Source organism: Apodemus sylvaticus, chromosome 5 (genome assembly GCF_947179515.1).
Source record: "Apodemus sylvaticus chromosome 5, mApoSyl1.1, whole genome shotgun sequence".
Taxonomy (NCBI): Eukaryota; Metazoa; Chordata; class Mammalia; order Rodentia; family Muridae; genus Apodemus; species Apodemus sylvaticus.
This window is the reverse complement of record NC_067476.1, coordinates 128,445,413-128,461,017: the sequence shown is the minus strand read 5'-3', so window position 1 is coordinate 128,461,017 and position 15,605 is coordinate 128,445,413. Positions and strand designations below refer to the sequence as shown.

The window sequence follows — 15,605 nt, the reverse complement described above, 5'->3', positions numbered from 1 at the left end:
GGATTAATATAGTTAAAATGACCATTCTGCCAAAAGCGATCTACAGATTCAACGCAATACCCATCAAAATCCCAACTCAATTCTTCACGGAGTTAGAAAGAGCAATTATCAAATTCATCTGGAATAACAAAAAACCCAGGATAGCTAAAACTATTCTCAACAACAAAAGAAATTCTGGGGGAATCAGTATCCCTGACCTCAAGCAATACTACAGAGAAATAGTGTTAAAAACTGCATGGTATTGGCACAGTGACAGACAAGTGGATCAATGGAATAGAATTGAAGATCCAGAAATGAACCCACACACCTATGGTCACTTGATCTTCGACAAAGGAGCCAAAAACATCCAGTGGAAAAAAGATAGCCTTTTCAACAAATGGTGCTGGTTGAATTGGAGGTCAGCATGCAGAAGAATGTGAATTGATCCATTCTTATCTCCATGTACTAAACTTCACTCCAAGTGGATCAAGGACCTCCATGTAAAACCACACACACTGAAATTAATAGAAAAGAAACTGGGGAAGACCCTAGAAGACATGGGCATGGGGGAAAGTTCCTGAACAGAACACCAATAGCTTATGTTCTAAGATCAAGAATTGACAAATGGGACCTCATAAAATTACAAGGTTTCTGTAAGGCAAAGGACACTGTTAAAAGGACAAAATGGCAACCATCAAATTGGGAAAGGATATTCACCAACCCTACATCTGATAGAGGGCTAATATCCAATATATACAAAGAACTCAAAAAGTTAGACCCCAGGGAACCAAATAACCCTATTAAAAAATGGGGTACAGATCTAAACAAAGAATTTTCACCTGAAGAAATTCGGATGGCTGAGAGGCACCTTAAGAAGTGCTCAACATCATTAGTCATTAGGGAAATGCAAATCAAAACAACCCTGAGATTTCACCTTACACCAGTCAGAATGGCTAAGGTCAAAATCTTAGGAGAGAGCAGGTGTTGGTGAGGATGTGGAGAAAGAGGAACACTCCTCCACTGCTGGTGGGGCTGTAAGATGGTAGAGCCACTTTGGAAATCAGTCTGGCGGTTCCTCAGAGAACTGGACATGACACTTCCGGAGGACCTTGCTATACCTCTCCTGGGCATATACCCAAAGGATTCCCCAGCATGCAATAAAGACGCATGCTCCATTATGTTCACAGCAGCCTTATTTATAATAGCCAGAAGCTGGAAAGAACCTAGATTCCCCTCAAAGGAGGAATGGATACAGAAAATGTGGTATATTTACACAATGGAATACTACTCAGCAATTAGAAACAATGAATTCACAAAATTTTTAGGCAAATGGTTTGATCTGGAAAATATCATCCTAAATGAGGTAGCCCAATCACAAAAGAATACACATAGAATGCAATCTCTGATAAGTAGATATTAATTAGCCCAGAAGCCCTGAATACCCAAGGCATAAATCGCATAACAAATGACTCCCATGAAGAAGTATGGAGAAGGTCCTGATCCTGGAAAGGATTGATCTAGCATTGGAGGGGGATATAAGGACAGAGAAAAAAAGGAGGGAAGTGATTGGAGAATGGATGGAGAGAAGAAGGTTTATGGGACATATGGGGAGGGGGGATCCAGGAAAGGGGAAATCATTTGGAATGTAAACAAAGAATATAGAAAATAAAAATATTTTAAAAAAACTGCATGGTATTGGTACATTGACAGGCAGGTGGATCAATGGAACAGGATTGAAGATCCAGAAAAGAAGCCACACACCTATGGCCACTTGATCCTCAACAAAGGGGCTGAAAACATCCAATGGAAAAAAGATAGCCTTTTCAACAAATGGTGCTGGTTCAACTGGAGGTCAGCATGCAGAAGAATGTGAATTGATCCATCCTTGTCTCCTTGTACTAAGCTCAAATCCAAATGGATCAAGGACCTCCACATAAAGCCAGACACTCTGAAGCTAATAGAAAAGAAACTGGGGAAGACCCTTGAGGACATTAGTACAGGGGGAAAGTTTCTGAAGAGATCACCAATAGCGTATGCTCTAAGATCAAGAATTGACAAATGGGACCTCATAAAATTACAAAGTTTCTGTAAGGCAAAGGACACCATTAAAAGGACAAATCGGCAACCAACAAATTGGGAAAAGATCTTCACCAACCCTACATCAGACAGAGGGCTAATATCCAATACATATAAAGAACTCAAGAAGTTAGACTCCAGAAAGCCAAACAACCCTATTAAAAATGGGGTACAGAGTTAAACAAAGAATTCTCACCTGAAGAACTTCGGATGGCAGAGAAGCATCTTAAAAAATGCTCAACTTCATTAGTCATTAGGGAAATGCAAATCCAAACAACCCTGAGATTTCACCTTACACCAGTCAGAATGGCTAAGATTAAAAATGCAGAGTGTGCATCTGAAACAACTAACTGTTAACAATCAGTGTAGTAGAAACCGTATGTCTGCCTCTAAGTCACAAACAATGTCAAAAATCTGGAGACTGGGTCACAGGAAGAACAATGTTCCTCCCATCCCTTCTCCCATGATGATGACTTCTGGGGAAACAGTCACTACAACTGAAGGAGAGTGACAGGAGGTGGGGATCCTTTTTTGGCCATAAAGATTCCTTCTTGGCAGTGGCCCAGTGGTCGTATAAGTGCATCAGACACTGTGGCTACAGAACAAACGCACCAAGTTGACAGCACCAAAGGACCACAGTCCTGTTTCATTATTCTCTTGCCTGGTTCTGGAAGTACCTGAAGCTCTTCTGTAAAACTTTCACACAGGGTCTCTTCCAAAGTTGCTATCAGATAGCCAACATGGCTGGGTCATCCAGGAAGTGTCTTTACTCACGTGTTTAGTTGTTGAACCAGCTGGGACTGCTGACTGGAGAACTTGCATGTGGTTTTCCCTGACACCTTGGCTTCCTCCCAGCGTGGTGGCTAGATTCCAAGATCAACTCATCCCAAGGAAGAGAGTCTAATGGAGGCTGTGCTGGCTGGAATACTCAAATGTAGAAGGGACACAGCCTCTCCCTGATATTACCTATCAGAAGCAAGTCACAATGGCTAGCTACATTCATGGAGGTACCCAGCAGGCCAAGAAGACTCAATGTTAGTGGGCATAATTGAAAGTACCATGAGGTACAATCCCTCCCAAGAGACTGTACTTCAGTTCCTCTGAGGGATCCGCACCCCTCCTCCTAGCCTGGGGATTCCCTACACCGTGCCAAGCTTTGGGCTGAAGAGCATTTGCTAAGATAGGTGTACTCTGCCTTTGAAAATCTTTAGAAAAAGAAAAATCACAGAAGAACTGAACAACAGGCTCCTTACTTTAAACATACCAACTCTCTTTGAAAAATGATTTAGTATGAAAGACAAATTCCATTTCACACAAGGCAGAGCCTGGTGAGAGATTAAAGTGTTGCCTGAAGATATGTATCCATTTGCTTTGAACTATTGAGCCAGAAAAGCCTGTGTGTGCCCCTGAAATCTCATACCCCTCCAAGGGGCCACGAGTTAGGCAGCGTGTCTGCAGCAATACTGTGACCCTAACATAGGTTCAGTCCTCAAGGAGTCTTCTCTTTGAGTGTATGTAAGTCCTAGAATCAGGTTCCAAGAACACTTCTAGACATGACTTGCTTACTTTCCTGGATTGCAAAATAAAAATATCTGCTCTGTTGACAGTGAATCCTCTCTTTTCTGACAGAAGAGCCTGGGGTAGGAGTCTCTTGTAACTTCCATTTTTGCAACATTGACAAGTTTGGAGCTTCCTCAGAAATCCTCACACATCTGACACAAGGACAGAGATGGTAAAAGAGAAAATGAGGAGGGTGGGAAACACTTCAGGATTTTCATGACCTTCCCCTCACTTCACAGACCCGAGTCTACTGCTAACTGTGTGCTTCCATCAGTGGCTGTACCAATACACTACAAGGCTATGAAAACTAGCCGGGCAAGCCTGAGCTCCTGCCTTTCGAGAGACAAACAAGTAGGCACAGGGGAAAGACATAGAACACCACAGAATCTCTAGGATTGGGGCGTGCTTCCCAAGCTATTGGGGCATGTGCAGAGACTAAAGAAGCAGATCGGCCAGTAGTTGCTAGAGCCCTACTCACCTGTAGCTCTTGAGAACACACTGGCCCAACCAGAACCTTTGTACTCCTTCCCTCAATGCATAGCTACTACTGAAAGCTGGTCTCCCTCCCTTCTGGGTGGAAGGACCCTAAGGTGCGGCTCCTCTGCCCTACCTGTGGACTTTCTTTGATAAGGACCTTAATCCCATTTCCGACTCTACTTCCTTGTGGGCTAGGGCTTCAGCATGTGAATTTAGGAGAGGCATAAGCACTTAGATGACACCTCACTTCGTCCTCTGAGTACTGACATGGATGCTTGTCTTTTGAATGTCACCTCAGTCAGATCACATGAAAAGAGGTGACCTGTGTCCCCCAGACATAGAAGCTACTGACTTCCTATTTTTCTCCACTGCATATTGTGTTTCAACCTCAGGCTGACTTATTAAAATTAATTATTTAATGCTGAATTAGAAGTAGCCACATAAATGCTCCTCTCCCTCTGCCAGGAGATTTAATCCAGTGGCCTTGGTTTCAGGCAGGAAGCCTGCCTCTTTGCAGAAGGATTTCATATTGCTAGCCTAGAAAAAGATAGCTTCTTTAAGATGCCCAGACCAAAAAAAAATCTAAGCACCTATTGACTCAGCTTAGCGGTTCCCAGGGGCACACAATCTCTCAATAGTTATCACTGCATTCTACAATTGTGTGAAATGCCCCTAACTTTATATGTTATTTTTATGAAAATTTCCATCCCTGATCTCCCCTTTCAGTTTTAAGAATCTTGCCTTTATTTTCTCTCAAACATTTTATTTAGAGTGAACAGCTACAGCTCTAGCATGGAAATTTTGTAATTCCTATTTTATTTTACCAGTTTTTCCCATGTATCCAGGCCTGCATCCATTTATTGATCTGTTATACTTTGGTGTATTTCGAAACAATTTAAAAAAAATTGATGTAGTTCCTCATGTGATCCCTGCATTTGAGAGGCAGAGATTGGAAAATCAGAAATTCAAGACCAGCTTGCATTACATATTAAAACCATACATTAAACAAACCAAAGTTGTACTCCTTCCCGTGTGTAGGCTAAATAATATATCACTAACTAAAGTTTATTATTTCCCTTCTTTTGGGGTTACATGTATCCACAGAACGAAGTCCACACGGCTAAAGTGTGCCATCAGTCCATCAGTGAACAACTATACACCTGTGCATCCAACTATCATGAAGCTAAAGGTGCAACATGATCTCCATATAGTTCTTGAATGCAATTTCTAGAACTCCTCTAGCCCATCTCACCTTCCCACAACCACACATCAGATTCCTATTACCATAGAACAGTTCATGCCTGTTCTAGGACCATGTGTGTAAGCATGGTATAAGGCTTCTTAGCACACCGCCTTTGAGAGTCATCCATATTTTGTAGCAAAGATACATTCTTGATTATATGTACATACATGTAAACATCAATACATATAGATAGCACATAATAGAATGATAATCTCTTTGGGTAAATGTTTATGTATTCTCTCTGGGAAAAACCTTGCAAATTTTGGTCATTTTTTGTCAGATACTTATACTTTTGTAATATCTGAAAACTTTATTAAGAAAAGAAATTTAGCAAAGACCAGGTATCTATAATCCTCTCCTTCATATTTCTCCAAAGTTGAACTGTGGACTTGACTAGGAAGGGAGTCAGGTAAGGGAGAGGTGCCCCTGGTTCTAGCTTTTGGCTGGTCCTGTCTCTCCAGGTGTGATGGAAGAAATCCTGCTGTATTGAGTACTGGGGTGGGGAGCTAAGGGATGGGAGAAAATCATTTGGCCCACTGTGTATATATAGCCATGTGATTCCGCTATAGAAGCTGCTGTGGACCAGGAAGCCTACACAGCATCCTTCAGGATTTGGCTTCAAAGAGAGGAAAGAATTCTACAATTGCCTCCACCAAGATGCAATACTTAAGAAAAGCAGGCCCTTGCCTTAAAGTGAGGATTGTGCAAAAGGCCCTCAAATGGAGCAAGGTCTTTTATGTCTGACAAATTCTGTCCCTGAAAAATCCCTTGGGTGTTATTTATTTTTCTATGTTCCTTTTGTGTTGCCCCTTTAAAGGTGATTTTTAGTAGATAATTTGTGACTTTTAAAGGACCCATACAAAGATAGCACTGCCATTAGTTCTCAAGTGCCTCAGCTTACTCCAGGCTTCCCTAGAAGCAGGCGCCATGCTGATGAGCTGAGTGTGTTTATTTAGGAGGAAATACCAGTAGGGAATGAGCAAGTAATACAATGAAAGGAAGGTCCCCATCTTGCCCTATATCTGTCTTTAAATGTCGCCCCCAGTAGGGCCTTCGCTACAGAGATAGCTAGGGAAGTGTTTCAGTGGCTAGAAATACGTGTTGCTCTTTCAGAGGACACAAGTTCAACTCTGCAGTCCCATAGAGTGACTCTGCTCAGTCATAACTGATAACTCATAACTCAGGACTTTCAACACCTTTTGACCTCCACAGGCGCTAGGCATGTGCTTGATGCCCCCCACAGACATTCAAAGTACTCATACAAATAAAAAATGAAATAAATAAGTCATAAAAGAATGCTTGACAAAGAACTCATCCCTTAACACCACAGGTAACACTCAGAGAGAAAAAGTGGCTTCTGCACAGCAAGGAAAAGTGTGCTCACCATCTCCCAAACCTACTGTGCCTCTCTTCTTTTTACTTTCCAGATTCTAGAAATGAGAACAAATTTCTTTCCTTTAGATCCAAACAGTCTGCAGAGTTTTGTTACAGCAACCAAGTGAGCTAAGGCAAAGGAAATCAGAGTCATGCATAGAAAAAGCCCTACGTCATTGGTACCTGCTCACAGCGGTCCAGTTCTTGTTCATCCACTGGGATTCATTCTGTACATACAACCTACCATATTCCATCTAAAACTCTGAATTGCCAGAGCGGTGGTCACTCTCTGGATTTACCCAGGACAAATCAACAAGATTTTGTCATATGTGGAATTCCAGTTTCTCTCTAAAAGACACATTCAATGACTTGCGTTTATACAAAGTGTCTTATGCCCTGCACAAATACTCAGGCAGTTAAAGCTATTTCTACTGTATTCCTGAATTTTTATATTAATACTTGTCAAATTCACTTTACTCTTCTCATGTCTCCAAGTTAAAGAATCAGTGGCACGAATGGTAACCACAGTCTTTTATGTGTCATTCATTGAGTCCATGTGTGGGGGATCTCTTCGAATCTTGACAGTGTGTGCTCAGGAAACAGGCATCCAGTCAAGGCTGAGCATGTGCTGGGTGCAAAGGACTTGGTGCTCTTTATAAACTCACTGCTGCAAATGGTCTCTACTACACAGAAGAATCTGAGTCCCTGGGATGTTAGCTAGCTGGTTTTCATGAGTTCCAGTGTCAGGATCCTCTCAGGTTTACAGGACTCAAGCCTGCATCCCTAATTCTACCAAAGAGTTATAAAATGTGACCACCTCTAATCTCCAAGTTTCCTATGACCACAAGACAAATGAATATCAAAACCACTAACAAATCCAACTTACTTTTGGATTCCCAGACCACTGCCTCTTCTAGCATGATCTGCTAGTCGGTGGTCTATAGACTGTCATGTTTCCTGTCTCAATTCTTTACCCCTAATCCCAATGGTGTGTAGTATCCTGAGGATAAGCTCAGGGTCTTGATAAAGATGGATAAGGTATTATACTGGCACCAAATCATTTTTTGTTGTTGTTTTATCTTTCTAAAAAGGGGCTGCTGATATTTAATTCAAGGCTTTTTATTTTCTTATCATAGAAATGAATGGGATCATATCAGGAAGCTCACAGGCATCCATACAACAAACTAGACATATTCATATTTAAATGGACTCCCTGGAGTGTAATGTGAGCACACTATTTGAAACTTAGGTAAAGTCTGGTCCTAAGTAGCCCATGCAGGAGCCATTAGCCTACTGACCACAGGACTCCCACTGAGGGGAGTATCTGAAATAACATGATGTACAACTCAGCTCTTTGTATCCCCTTGGGCAGACAGCCTAAACTGGTTTTTAGTGCATAGAGAAACTGCAGGGAGGCTTTGAGGAAAGAAGCTCAGTCTCATCTTCTTTCAGACTTAGAACATCAAGTTCCAAATTGAATATGTATCAGGGAGAGCTGCTTACACCCTAAGGCCCTGCCCTGGGTCCCAAACCTAAGCAGTCTCAGTTTCTGTGTAGGAGGCACATAGACTTCACATCTGCTCAAGGGACACCCCCCCCCCAAGAGCTAGATCAAGGGACTTGACACCTGAGCACATGGAGCAAGCCCTGGAAAACTTGTGAAAATCCTGATGTCTGGGTCTTTTTTCAAGAAGTTCTGAACTAACACGTCTCAAATCTGGCCAAAAGTTGAACACTTCTGGCAAACCCCCAAGGCCTCCACTGTTTATGCTCCTAAGGCATCTGAAGGCATCAAGAAAGAGCACTTGGATGAAAGCAAATTGGTGCTCTTTTGGCAATCCAGATTTGAGGATATGACTTAAAAGCTGTGTATACACACCAACAAAGCTAGGAGAATCAGCGTATGACAGAGGATATTCTGGTCCTTGTTCTAGTACCTTCTAGTGGTACATGCCACAGAGGCTCCCTCAGATATATGCAGTTAAACTCTACTTTGGGTTTATAAGTTGACCTGCAAAAAGAGAATTTCTGAGTGTGAGAATCAAAAAAATAACAAAGTTACCCTGTATTTATACTGCTGCTACAGAAATGACAGAGGAGAGAGAAGTAAGACCCAGAACGCTAGAGACATGAACTAGCATTCGTTCCTTGGCTGGGAGGAAGACATGATCATCACTATTGTAGACAACATGGGTCCATCCAAGGGTACAACACAACCAGGAAGCAGTTTAGTAGATCCAAAAGTAGGTGATACCAGCTACTCTGTTCCTGTTCTTATGGTCTCTTCACAAGGTAAGGATGTTGCCTGGTGTTCTGGAGATGCCCAAGAAGTAAGCTTTAGTGAAATTATCTGTGTGTGAAATGGGCTAGGATGCTTGAATCCAACCCTCCATTGAAGCTTAAACTCTCAGGCTCCAAGGAGAAACAAATTCAGATGCCATGAATTGAGGAGGCAGTCCAGAATAATGGTTCTCAAGTATGTCTAGGGAATGGAAAAGTTCCTGAAATTCAAAACATATTCCCAATGCAAGAACGGAGAAATACTGAAGAACAGGGAGTTTTTCATCATGAGTTGAATAGAGGAGAAAGGAAAGGAAAAAAATAGAGTTCACAATGCTCCTAAAACTGAGGATTCTATTAGATATATTTAATGTGGCAAGTTGGGGAGGGTTTATTTGGCTTACAGTTTCATATAATGGCCCATCAATCACTAAAACACTGTCCTACTGGCTTGCCTACAGTCCAGTCTTGTGGAGACATTTTCTCAACCAAGGCTCCCTCCACTCCAATACGAGCCATGTTAACATAAAGCTAGCCAGCACACCATTATAACAAAAAACATAAAAAAGTTTTTGTTCTTAACTTTGGAAGAAATTGATGTAGTAGGATCCAGAGAGCTATTTACCAGACTTTCTACATTCTATAATATTCATACTGTAGCCTCCCTTCTCATGTGACTAAATTCTGGCCTATAATATTTGAGCAGAGATGACCAATCCTTTTATGCCAATCCCCATGGTTTGAATCCTCAATGTGAAGAAATGTGGAGCATTGGAAGCCACATTTGGGGATACCAAAACCCCTAGAAAATAGGACCAGGGGATCATGGAGGTCTTATAACAAAGCTAATGAGGGAGCAGAATTCTGCTTGAGAAAGAAATGTCTCTGGTGTAAAGCCCTAAATCTGTTATAGCAGCTATTACCCAGTCTAACTAACTCAGCAGAAAAGTTTGATGCAAATTAAAAAGCATATCACATTAGTCTCTAATTTTCTCCATGTAGGAATTTGAGCAGTTGTTATTTTTGAATCATTAAGAACACTGCAGCCACAATGCTAGAGAGATGGTTCATAGGGCAAGAACTTGTTGTATAAGCATTAGGACCTGGGTTTGAATCCCCGGCACCCATGTAAGAGCCAGGCACTGTCAACCTGGAGATACAGCACTGGGGTAAAGATAGGAGGAGCCTGGGGAATTGTCTGGTAAGCTAGTCTAGTAAAATGGCTTCCAGTTCAGTGAGAGACACTATCTCAAGGGAATATGGTAGAAACTGATAGGGTAACACACACACACACACACACACACACACAGAGAGAGAGAGAGAGAGAGAGAGAGACAGAGACAGAGACAGAGACAGACAGAGACAGAGAGACAGAGAAACAGAGAGAAAAAGACACAGAGAGAGAAAACTAATGCATCTGCAAATAGAAGTTAGTGAAAGTTGTTTGACCTTGAGCAATAATGTATAGATTTTCAGCCTTTAAACTTCATTTTTTCCTGGGTTCACTATCACCAACGATAACACTGAGGGAGTTATAATTGGGATAGAAATATATTCAATATATATTTTTGAATTTTTATCTCTACAACCTTACTTTCACAAGGTAGCTGCAAGAAAAACACAAGCTTGCATTTGAGTCAGCATTAAGTTCCTATTTGTCCAACCTAGATAATGTGAAGTACAGGCTATCTGCGCATACCTGCACAGTGAGATTCTATGGAGGGGAGCCCCACTTGGCTTCTAAGTCCCATCACCTTTTGGTTGGTTGTTTATTCCCATCTGAATTCTGATCTTTCATATAAAAGATTACAAACTGAGGCTTTTCATGCTTCATACATTGGTCATATCCAGTCCGCGATTAAAGTAGTCAATACAGATGTTATTGTTTAAATCCCTAAACAGAGGGATCTTAGCATGCTGTTCACAGCCAGAATCTTGTGTGGATTTTGCCCATTTATGTCTAAGTTCTTCTTGTCTCCTACCATACCTACTCCTTGAACCCACTTCATCTTGTTTCCTCTGGTTGCCATCTGTTATTCCAATTCCCACTTACCTCTTAGGTCATATAGTTTCTGATCAGCCCACAAACCATTGATCTCTTGACACATTCCCTTAAAACAGTCTCTTGCCAACATCAGCTTGGTCTTGCAACACGGGTTCAGGTGTCTCTCTTTCCTCCACAGACTTTAGACCCAACTAAGCCAAGGGACAGAGTGAGCCACAAGCTGATGTTCTGTCTGAAGGGCCTCACACCAAAGCCTGTCACTTCAGCTAGTTTTCTTCTTCTAAAGTTTGCTTGAAAGAGGTGTCCTAAGAAGAGACCCATTTCCACAAAATATCAAAGACCTGAGAAGAGGGGGAAGATAGGAGTTTCTGGAGGAACACTGCAAAGTGTGTAAATAAAATCCTGCTGAGTGTACACAGAATTGTTGTAAAGAATGCATTTCTCCTGCCTTGGCCCACCACTCTCAAGATTACATTTAGCTAACTTAATTTTCTGTGGATCAAATTTATTCAAAGTGAAATTTCTCTTAATAGATCATCTGAGTAAACAATTTCAAGTTTTATTTGCCAAAAACACAATATGTTTCCAGATTTCAGATGAAATCCGCAGTGTCAGGCTAAGAAAACAGCCTCAAAAATTCACAGTGAGCTGGAACAATTGTCTGAAAAAAAATAGGAGCCTGGGGGTCAGTCTTTTACTCAGTTGTAGAGGGGATAAAATGATAGGTTTCCACTAAAAGCAGGGGTGACTAAATATGCCATTTTGTAAAAACCAAAAATGCCTAAAATAATATATTCATAAAGTAGAAAGTATCATATAAAGAGTAAGACAACCCAATGCTGAAGGCTAAATCCCATGTAACACTGCTATTTCATAAGAGGTCATGTACTCTGCTTCTTCTGGCCTGCAAATGGGGTGTCCTAGCCTATTGACCTTTGGGGAGAAGGAAAGATAAGCAGAGAGAAAAGAGGAGAGTAGGAGGAGAGGTGAGGAAGGGGTGTGGGAAGAGGGGAAAGAGGTTGAGATGACTGGGAACTATGCAAATACAAGGAAGTTATTAGGAGGAGCAAGGGTTGACTTGAAGTAGAAGTTTTATTGAGTCTCTATTCTTCAAATTTCTCTGAATTAGTGGGTTTGTATAATGACAGGGATGAAAGCTGGAGTTCTATTTCACAGCTGAAGAAATGAACCTCTGAGGCACAAAGCAGCTCTGTAACACCAGGGGGAAGCAAATGCCCCAATTCTACCTCCAGATCCTGAATCTATAGGCTTCCTCTAACGGTATCTAAAACAGGGTCTCCAAGGACACAGTCTTAGAACTGAGAACTGTGACAACATAAGCGGTAACGGACTGAGCTTTGGGACAAATGTTACATTAACTCCTGCCTATGACCTTGACACCAGGGCTCACATGGCTACAGCTCAACTGGCACTCAGCACACTCAAGTGTCTGTACAAACAATGCACAGAAGGAACCCGGGTCCACCGTCTCTATCAATGCAGGGGGCACTGTTGGCATCACAAATAGGAAGGGAAAGAGTCCAGAAACCACAGACTCCCTTGCTAGGCTCTGCATTAAGACTTCTGAGAGCAGACACCACTGTATTAATCCAGCACAATGATATTCTCTGTGTTCAGAACCTCTTAAAGGAAACTGGACACAAGGATGGGTGAATATACTTGTCACAACTCACTCCAGCTAAAATCAGACGTAGAGATGAACACCACAGCGCCTCATTCTGACCCAGAGTTTCATTCTCCTTGATTTCCTGAAGTCAACCATGGTCCAAAAATATTAAATGGAAAATTCCAGACATGAGCAATACATAGCTTTTACATGACTTTTATTATAGCATATTGATATAATTGCTCATTTTATTGGCAGTCATTATTTTTCATCTCCATTAAAGATTATTGCAGTATGTGTATATAAGAAACACACACACACTACAGCAGGACCCAGTGTTCTCTGTGGTTTCAGACATTCACTAGGAGTCTTCCGACATAGTCCCATGGAATGGGAGTTGATGGCACTATTAAAGTAATAATATTAAATCACAGCCTTACCTGTGATTTGGCTTTTAATTTTTGTCTCATACATCTATCTTGGGAAGGCACTGATCCAGGTAGGTCATGCATGTCTGGTATGTTTGGATCATATCACTACTAGTGGTCAGCGGAGATGATGGCATTTATTACCATCTTCAAAATGTGTCTAACAATGGTACTTGCTTCTCACAGTTCAGCTGACCATCTCTGGACCACCAGAGAGTATGAGTGGTTGACAGAGACTGGCCATCTTTGGTAGAGAGTGGCTATGGCTGTGGCTCTATGAATCTGTCATCATGACTTACCTGAAACGGAGTCAGGGACACCTTCCAGCAGACATGGAAGTTTGCAAGTCACCTCTTACTATACAACTGTGGCACAAGGGGCCGTAAACTGTACATACTTTATGACTTCAGTACCAATTCTCACTTATGAAAGGTCAGAATGATTGCCATAGTTTCTAAGGAGCTGGCAGACTAAGAGAATTTGATTATATTGCTCAAAGCCCATATTTTCCAAGCTACAATTCAAGACCTTGTGAATGCAAGATCTAGGTTAGAAGGGTGGAAATGGAGATCACAGACCTGCACATCCATCCTTTATTCTTGAGCTGTCTGAAAGTGAACTAGTAAGACAGATAATATGTCCAGAGACCACTGAAAGTCTTAGATCACCCTGACCAATAATCTTTTCCATGCTGATAAACATGTTGCAGGACCTGTGCTGCCCAGTTATAACAGCTGCCAAGCACATGCAGCAATTGAATATCTGACAGACAGATAATACAACTGAATATCTGGAGAATCTGCAGGTTTTATTTTGTGTTATTTTGATTCATCTGGTTTGATTTTAATGAATTTTATATGCATGGGTATTTTATCTACAGGTACACCTCTGTACCATAGATAGTCCTGGTGCATACAAAGACCAAAAGAAGGCATTGGATTTCTAGAACTGTAGTTACAGGCATGTGAGTGCTGGGAAATTAAACCCTGGTCCTCTAGAAGAATAAGTGGTACTCTGTATCACTGAGGCGCCTCGCTGGCCCTATTCATTTGATTTGCATTGTCACTGAATATTATCATCCAGGGTGCAGTTAAAGACATTGCACAACAACAGCATCCAGGCAAGGGAGTGGGCCCCACAGTTTGGAGAGGGAGGGGCTCTTGAAGAATGTGAGTCCCAGCATGCTAGAATATGAACAGGATTCTCTGGCTTAGACATGCTCATTTTCTCTATAGTCTGCTTCTCAGTCAAGGTCTCAAATTGACTCCTAGTCCATTTTAGTCTACAGGTGAGTGAAGTAAGAGAATCAATTCTGGTACCCTGTTCCTTTGCAGCCATTATTTTTAAGGTTTTGTTAACATATATTAATTGTACATTATAGTAGGCTTAATAATGACATTTTTATACATGCATATCCTAGTCCTCTCTGTACAGTGTGACTGAGCTCTCTTTCACTGCCACCTATTCACCTTCATCCTAAAACCTTTCATCTCTTCTCTGTACCCCCCTTTAGCAGCCCCACTAGATGCTAAGCTTATGGTTTTTGTTTGCTAATCAGCATTTTTATTGCTCTCCATGAAGTCAAATCATTTCTTCTGTTGCAATGGCTTTCAATGTCCCTGAAGCTTCTGTGCTTATCTCTGTAAGGAAGCGATTGCTAATAGAGTGATCAATGCCACTCACAGCAAGGCTGCCTCCCTTCTTCCCATGGAGAAAGCCACACCAGCAGAAAATAGAGTCATCCCATCTCCACCAATCCTGCATGTAGACAAACTCAATGATGGGTATTCACCACCTTGTCTTCTTTAACTCCACTCTTTCCATCAACAGGTAAAAGTGGGATTTCCACTACTGATTCCTGTCTCCCTACATGCCACTTACCATTTGCCTATTAGTTGAAGAAATGTGTTGAAAAACTGTTTGACTACCAGACAAGATCACCAACAGAGTCCATGAACTAGAACCTCCACGTTCCCTCTCCTGTGTGTTCAGGCCAGTCCTTGATATGTCTGTGCTTCTGAGGTTATCCACAACTATCCACTCAACATGGGAATTCAAACCCTTCACAGACATTTCCATTTATAATTAAATGTAGCTTCCACATACTTAACTGACTTTTGAAACTGGTCCTTGTGAACTATTGATAATAGCATACAGTAACCATAATCCCTGCTAATTGAGAACCATGGGTTATATAGTATTTAGAGGGTAGGCATACAATTATCTAGTCTTCATTCTTTCCATTTCTGTTTATAAAATTATTATTAAGATGCTTAGTAGGGTAGAGAAAGGTCCTTCTACTCATCTTTCCAAAAAGGAGTAGACACGTGATTTCTTGAAACACTTTTCATATCAAAAGATCTAAGATTGTTGGAAACACATTAACAACTGTTTATCCACTCTAAAGATAAGGCAGGTTTTTAGATACAGGATCTTCACATTGTTAGACTCAAATGTGGGTTTCTGATACATATGCCTTAAACATCTTTAAAATCTCTCCAGATTTAAACTTAAAGAAGAGACATATCACCCAACGCATCCTCAGCCATAACTGAA

General features: G+C 41.4%; 1 protein-coding gene across 1 annotated transcript in view; it reads right to left on the bottom strand.

Moving 5' to 3' along the window:
- Positions 1–15,605, bottom strand: part of Slc24a3 (solute carrier family 24 member 3) — a 480,749-nt gene that overhangs the window by 388,591 nt on the left and 76,553 nt on the right. The window lies entirely within an intron of this gene.